This window comes from Diadema antillarum, unplaced genomic scaffold (assembly GCF_040938485.1).
Source record: "Diadema antillarum isolate AM-2024a unplaced genomic scaffold, OU_Dant_1.0 seq00000494_RagTag, whole genome shotgun sequence".
Classification (NCBI taxonomy): domain Eukaryota; kingdom Metazoa; phylum Echinodermata; class Echinoidea; order Diadematoida; family Diadematidae; genus Diadema; species Diadema antillarum.
Genome location: NW_027271455.1, coordinates 60,364 through 68,806, shown reverse-complemented (window position 1 = coordinate 68,806; position 8,443 = coordinate 60,364).

The window sequence follows — 8,443 nt, the reverse complement described above, 5'->3', positions numbered from 1 at the left end:
AAAAACCACCACTGAATGTTTTGTAGAACTTAGATTATTGAACTGCATTGCAAGTTTACTTCCGTCTTCCTCCTCTGACACAAATTTACTGTAGAACGAGAGATTAACACGTCTTGTTGAGATATATCGACTTGTAAGAAAACCTCAGATTATTTTACTTGCAGCACTTCATTACACTCTAATACTGGAATACTACAAATACCTTTTAGTTAAATTACTTTATTTTAGGTTAATGGCAGGTTGACTTCCGTCTGCGGCCTCCTTCGACACGATTTTGCTGAAGAACGAGTGACTTGTCATAATGCAAGTGTTGAGATATCTAAAATTGTGGGAAAACCTCAGACTCTTTTAATTTCAACACTGAATTATATTCCACTACACTAGGCCTTCTCTGATCAATCCCATCTCTGGCATTTCTGTAAGACCTGAATCTTAATGGTGGTGAGGTTGACATCTAATCTGCCTCCTCCGATAGAATTTTGCTCTATAGAACATGTCGTTGAGGGCGTTTGTCATAATAGTTTGTTTTATTTTAGATTAAAACCCCCGCCAAAATTATCATCATCATCATCAGTAACAACAACAACAAAACAACATGCAGGCTGAGATGGATCGGCTGAAATCTGAAGTGGAGAGGCATGCTATCGCTGCAAATAAAAATGAAAGGTTCCTGAGGAGAAATAATGTGAGATTAGTTGGAATCCCTGAGCCGCAGGAAGGTGATCACGATGACTGCATCAAGACAGCAGAAAACATCCTACGAGACAAGTTTCAGATCAACAGCAAGGTGGAACGCGCGCACAGAGATGGGAAAAGAAACGAAGGGAAACCTCGACATGTTCTGTTGAAACTGTTATCATATCGCGATAAAGTCGAAGTGATGCATCGCACAAGAGATGTCCTGAAGAATGAGCAGTATTTCATTACCGATGACCTGACGCCACTTGACCTGTAAGAGAAACAGAAATGGGTGAAACAGGTTCAGGAGCTCTACAAGGCAGGAACCAAGCTGAGATTCTACTCGGGCAAATGACGACAACTTGGTGGTAACCCCTACAATTTCAATTGATTATCTAACTGAAGTTTCAATCAGGATGTTTGATTATCCAATGTACTTTTCTTTTTCCATAATGCATATAATGCCCGTCATTATTATTCACATCCACTGTGACCAAAAGCATTGTCTACAAAAGTATTTTCTATTTGTAGTAGGTTTACAGTCATGTTTTGCATAATAAGCCATTTATATGATGATTTCAAATTATAGTATTGTTATAGATTTTTTGATAATAATGCCCTACCGGAGAAATACTGCAGTATTGATCGCATTGAAATGAAACGTCCTGTATAGATAATGTCAACTCATAATTATGTAATGTTTAACGTAAGAAGTTTCGTAGATTTATTTTTAATCAAAGAACATGATAGTATGACATTTATAAGCTGAATTGTATAATTTCTGATGAATTGCCATTTTGTTATAAGGCCTCGCCAATACGTTTCCCAAAATTGTGACTGTGCACCTCAAAACGAACATAAAGTCGCACACACTGATTTTGCGTGAGGACTGAAAATAAGTGAAATGGGTCAACCTAGCCGAACTTGACTTTTTCATATTTTCTGAAAGAGCGGGTCTTCTTTTACATTATGCTAAAATTTGGTATCATAAAACGGGCAGGAAAGTGTGTTTTTTTAGCAGTTTATCTCGAACATTTTTGGCAGAATACTGTGATTAGGTGCGTCTTTCGAATCCCTTTTTCATTTCTGAAAAACCTTGTCCACACTCTTCACTTTCAACTCTAATAACTTTTGAAAAAATAGTGCCACTGCTTTAAAAATTGGCATTAATTATGGACAGAATGTGTTAATGAGGTATGCTTAATTTCAATTTAATCTGATAATCCCTTCATTGTTGTTACTCTGGTGGTTTACTTCCTGTTTTTTGTCCCATTCATCACACAGCCAGCACGGTTTGGTAAAGATTAAGCGCTTGAATAGACACTGTACTTCAGAGCCTCTTTTCTCAGTTCACACTTTTCCTGAGTTTGTGCTTTCTTTCCAATATTTAGATAGGTTAGGAGAGTCCATTTGGTTTGAGTTATACATCATTTTAAAGCTTAAAGTCTGGTCTTTCAGAATATGGTCTTAACTAAAAATTCATATCTGGCGACTTTTTGTTTGTTTTGAGGTGCACTGTCACAATTGTTATTTTTGAAAAGGTTGGCCTAAACTCATGAGAATTTGATTTTTTTTTTTTTTTTACTTGAATCAGATCAATTTAAATAACTTCACTGGTTTAGGTACTAAGGTTTCTGAAAAGAATCTGTTTTGATGACATGCCTGAAGTCATATGGCGCCATTTCCACCTTTTTTTCGTTTTCTTTCTCTTTTGCTCTGAAAACCACGTATAATGCATACAGTATGTCTTCTGCGTATCCATCAGAGGTACTTTCTAAAGCACTTACATTGACTTCTCGTTGCTGTTGTTGTTGTTTTTGTATTTGAAGCGCGTCATTCAAATATGAATATTTGCGCCTTTATCTTTATAATACATTTATTTTACATATGATAAATAAAAAAAATAACTTTTTCTCGTACCTGAATTCCGTTGCCTTTACGTCAGCCGTTCTTATATTCAGCACTCTTATACTTTCATACAACAAGTCTAATTACAGCAAATGTTAGTACATAGGTTATGCAACACCATTTTTTCAGGTGAGCGGAACAATCCCTCAAATGTAATTTGTGTACCCAATGTGTATGTGTATAAGCTCTCCATACACGCCCGCTTGGCTTCTTTGAATTCCATTTTTTGTACATGTATTCATATCAGCCTAAGCCTTTTTACATTGTTCATTACCCTTAGAATGGACTGTACACACTCATGTAAGAAATGTTTGTCACCTAGTTAATCTGTATCATAATGAAATTCAGTTTTACTTTTGTTTTCGTTTTTTTTTCTTATTTCTTATGAGAATTTAAAGGATTGATAGTACAAGGTTCATGAACTCTGGAACTTCGCCACTTTGGTATCTGCCCTGTTATATTGTCCTACAAGCATTTCCCGTTCTCTTTGTCAGCTGGGCGGAATAATACCGTAATTGTAATTTGTGTACTCATTGGACGGACGTGCTCTTAATACACGCCCGCTTGGCTTCTCTTGAATTCATTTTCTTTTTTGTACATGTATCCATATCAGTGTAACTCCACTGCTGGGCTATTTATTCCATGTCACACCAGACCTCAACATGCCTCGCTTGTTGTTTTTTCTTCTTTTTTCGTTTTAAATTGACATTTTTCTTTTTCCGTATTTGATATGACTTTCATATACCTACATAAAAATAAATATATTTTGAATGTTTTTATACAATTAAAAGATTATTGGTGAGATTGGATGAATGTAAACGACGTGAATAATTTAAGAATTAAATTAATGTTGTTGAGATTGGATAAATGTTAAACGATATTAGGTATTTGATATTTTGCTGTCATTGCTGCTGCGAGTTGTCAGCTATAATGACAAGTTTGTTACACCATAATAATAATGACTTTGTTTGTTATAGTCTTCTCGACAAACAGAGCTCGATTCGAAATTGAGTTTTTTTTTAGTATGTACTTTTGATCGCTGTGGAGCGTCCTTATGTTTCATTGGAAATAATTCAGTTGAGATGTGCAAAACAATCGCTAATTTTGTAGTTCGTAATTTAATGAGGTACCATGATGATATACCATGTCGCACCTCGTACTCATCCATCGGCACACATACTTTCACACGCACATTCTGTATGACTTGCCCTATTCCTTCCTTCCCTTCTTGTCTGCTTTCAGTAATTTGTAAGCAAATATTTATGATCATGTTATGGTCAATATGTTGTTCCTATATAAAATATGGATGAAATAAATCTGTGTACACATAAAAATGTCCAATGTCGGTATTATTTACCTGACGAGTCTAATTCAGAATTTTCTAGCAATGAACATTTTCTCAGTATATTACACGTTAATGCTCGCAATCTTCAAAGAAATTTTGAAAATATGCAATTATTGTTGTCTGCGATAAATATGAAATTTTCAGTTATTGGTGTCACAGAAACATGGCTTAACGACAAATCTCCCCCTTTATATAACATTGATGGATATTCTGTCGTCCGTTCAGATAGAAAATGCGGACGAGAGGGCGGAGTTGTTTTGTTCTTATCACACTCGTTATCGTTTAAAGTAAGACCTGATTTGATATAAACGGAAATGAATTTGATTGCATGTGTGTTGAAATTAATATATGTAATAGAAGAAATATAATACTTTGTGTTGTATACAGGCCCCCTCATACAGACAGCAATTTATTTTTGGAAAATTTGGATGTTTTATTAGAGCTGATCAATCAAGAAAACAAAGATGTTTACTTGATGGGTGATTTCAATATTGATCTTTTGAATCAAGGAAGTAATGCTAAGAATAAGTTTTGCAATATTTTGCAAGCACATTTCTGTAATGTCACTATAGATAAGCCCTCGAGAATGACGGTAACTCATCAACATTGATTGATAATATTGTTACTAATCTTGACACAGATCATTCGAAATCTGGTCTTTTGTATAGTGATATATCTGATCATTTACCTATATTTTTTATCTGTGATGAGATACAACATTCCCATGTCAAGCAAACAGAAAGTAAGAAGAAGTGCAAATTCACATCAGAAAATATATCATTACTCAACGACGATTTAATCTCGGAGACATGGAATGATGTATTGCTTTGCGCAGACCCAAATATTGCTTATGATACGTTTTGGAATGTATTTCTTTCTTATTTTAACAAACATATCCCCGCAATTGAAAGGAAAAGTAAAAGAAAAATTAAAAATCCATGGATAACAAAAGGAATTTTCCGATCAATAAAGAAAAGAAATATGTTATATAAATGCAGTTAACGGTATCCTGATAATGATAACGTTAATCGATATAAATTATTATATAGAAATAAATTGACACAAATTATAAGGCTTTCCCGTATGATGTTTTATACAGAAGCCTTTCAAAATGCTACTGGAAATATGTCAGCCACTTGGAAAGTCATTAATGATGTTATTGGTAAGCAAAAGAATATGTCGACATTTCAAATTATGCGTGACGGTCAAACACTCTGTAACCCTAGGGCTGTAGCATGTTGTTTCAATGAGTATTTTGTTGCTATAGGTCCTAGTCAAGCTTCAAAAATAGATCCCACACAAACTGATTTTTCGCAGTATTTAGGTGCGTCAAATGATAATTCATTATTTTTTAAACCAACAGATTATGGTGAGATTCTTGACATTGTTCATTCATTAAAATCAAGTTATGTAACTGGTCATGATGAAATGAGTACGTATTTTTTTTTTTAAACAGATTATTGGTAGTATACTGACACCCTTAGCGTACAGTTGTAATTTGTCAGTCTCAACTGGTATATTTCCGAATGCATGTAAAATTGCTTAAGTTATTCCAATATATAAAAAAGATGACTCTTCTTTTGTATCAAATAACCGTCCTATTTCTATTCTTCCTAGTATTTCTAAGGTAATAGAAAGGCTTGTATATAACAGATTGTATGATTTTTTTGACACAATATGATATATTTAACCAAGACCAGTATGGTTTCAGGAAATTTCATTCAACAGATATGGCACTAGCCCAATTACACGATAGAGTGTCGACTGCCTTAGCTGAACAAAAACATGTCATCGGTGTTTTCATGGACCTAAGCAAGGCATTCGACACTCTTGACCACACTATCCTCATACGTAAATTGCAGTCTTATGGTGTTCGCGGCATTCCACTTGAATGGTTTAAAGATTACTTGTCAAATAGAAAGCAATATGTGTACTATGAACCTGTTAACTCTGAAGTATTACCTATACAATATGGAGTCCCACAAGGATCCATATTGGGACCGTTATTATTTCTAGTGTATGTAAATGATATTTCAAACTCATCTAAGTCACTGCAAGATATTATGTTTGCTGATGACACCAATGTATTTTGTTCCAATTCTGATTTTCATTCGCTCCTAAGAACTCTTAACACTGAATTACCGAAATTATCTATGTGGTTTAAGAGTAATAGATTATCACTTAATCTGAAAAAGACAAATTTTATGTATTTCTATAACAAGAAGCACAACAATGAAATGCAACATTAAAATATTATGGTGGATGGTGTATTATTGGAACAAAAAGAGAGTACTAAATTCCTCGGAATATATATAAATGAAAATATGAATTGGAATGTTCATGTACAATATATATCTGATAAAGTATCTCGTAATGTTGGTATACTTCAAAAGTTAAAGTATTATGTCCCTCAGAATATTTTATTTCTGCTATATAATTCATTGATATATTATCGCACATTTCTTATTGCAACATTGTATGGGCAACATCAAAAAGCCACATTGATAGTATATTACTTTTGCAAAAGAAAGCAATACGTATATGCACCAACTCAGGTTATCGAGACCATTCAGATCCTTTATTCGCAGAATTAAGAACACTTAAGGTAAATGACATTAATTTTTTACAAAACTCACTCTTTATGTTTCGCTTACATAATGGTCAGTTGCCATCTTCTTTTTACTCATTATTTCAATTAATATATAAAAAATAATTCTTATCCAACAAGACAATCTGATAAGTTTCATTTGTATAATCCCAAAACAGTGATGGCTCTGAAATCTGTCAGACACACCGGACCCGATGTTTGGAATTCTTTTCCTTCTGAAATTCGAAGTTTAAAGTCCACGTATTCTTTTAGGAAGGCTGTAAAAACGATGTTGTTATCTGAATATCAGTAATTCCATTGTTATTGTTATATACACGAAATTCTTTCGTACAAATATCGACACAATTAATCTATTATGTAATAATGATTATGTAACCGACCATGACCTGTATCAACTGTCCACCTGTACCTCGTTGAAGAAATATTTTGTCATGTCTTGCTAATCAGTGATACAGGTGATTTTATTTTGTATAAACCTTTAGTGAAAGCAGACAAGCCTCTCCCTTCCCTTTTTCCTTTCAACTATCCTATCTCTATGCAAGTCATTCCTCCCTCCTATTCTCCTTCCGATGTACATTATAATATTGTGTTATGCTACGGGGGCTGCACGAAAATCAAGCTACGCTTATGCTGTAGCCCCTCTGTATTATTCATTGTAGTATGTTTTGTTGTACCTTTGCTGTACATTGTACACAGGCAATGAACAAGAAAATACTTTATTACAATGTTATACTATATTATCATATTTATGTCTGTACATGAATGTGTATATATACAATGATGATACAGAAACCAATAAATCAAATCAAATAAAAAAAAACATACCTTTTTGTTAAAGCTCTTTGCGTTTGAAAATCTATGACCCCGTTCCGTAGATATAGGTGGCTGCTTTTCGTGAAACATAGAAGTAAAAATGAAGAAATAAGACTTCGAAGACTGTATATTATTTCGGAAACGTCTGTGTTTCCTTTTTGTTTGTTTGTTTTTTTGTTCTTTTTTTTTACTTTAAGCAGAATTGTGTGATAAGATGTGTCCGAAGAGCCCCTTTGTCATTTTTTAAAAATCTTTACACACTTTTCAAGATCAATTCTTACATCTTTTGAAAGGATGCTGCTAGCACTGTTTCGAAAGTTGGTACTACACATTAACAACATGTGTCAATCATAATTAGTCGAGCATGATAAAATTCAAGTTCATTTGATAATCCCTTCATTGTCGTTGCTATGAAGTTTTACATATTTTTTTTCCCTACTGCGATATTTATTTTACACAACACGGCTCACGGTAAGATTAAACGCTTGAATAGACTGTACTTCAGAACCTCTTTTCACGGAACACACTTTTCCAGAGTGTGTGCTTTCTTTCCAATGTTTAGATAGCTCAGGAGAGTATATCTGAGTTGAGTTATGCATCATTTAAAGTTTCAAGTCTGGATACTCTTCCAGAACATGATCGCGCTAAAATATCCATGTCATGTGGCTTCTTTATTGGTTTTCTGATGTAGGGTCATTTATGTACACACGCACACACACACACACACACACACACACACACACACACACACACACAGTGTCTTACATACATTCAGATACTTTTATAGGTTGAGACCTAACTTATGTTTGCTCTCTAACATTCTTTGGTGAGATAACGAAATAACTCTTTTTGAAATATGAAAGACATGTGATTCCAAAAGGAATCCACTGTTTATTTGATGAAAATTGTTTTGGATATGGCTGAGATATCCAAAACAGATTGATCCTAATAAAAGGTGGGACCAACCTTTTATTACGGTCTCTTTGTTTTATTTTATCTTTTTTTTTGTTATCTTAGCCATAAACCGATTTTCATCAAATGATTTAAGAATTCCTGCTAGAATGATATGCTCTGTAATATTTTGTGAGTGA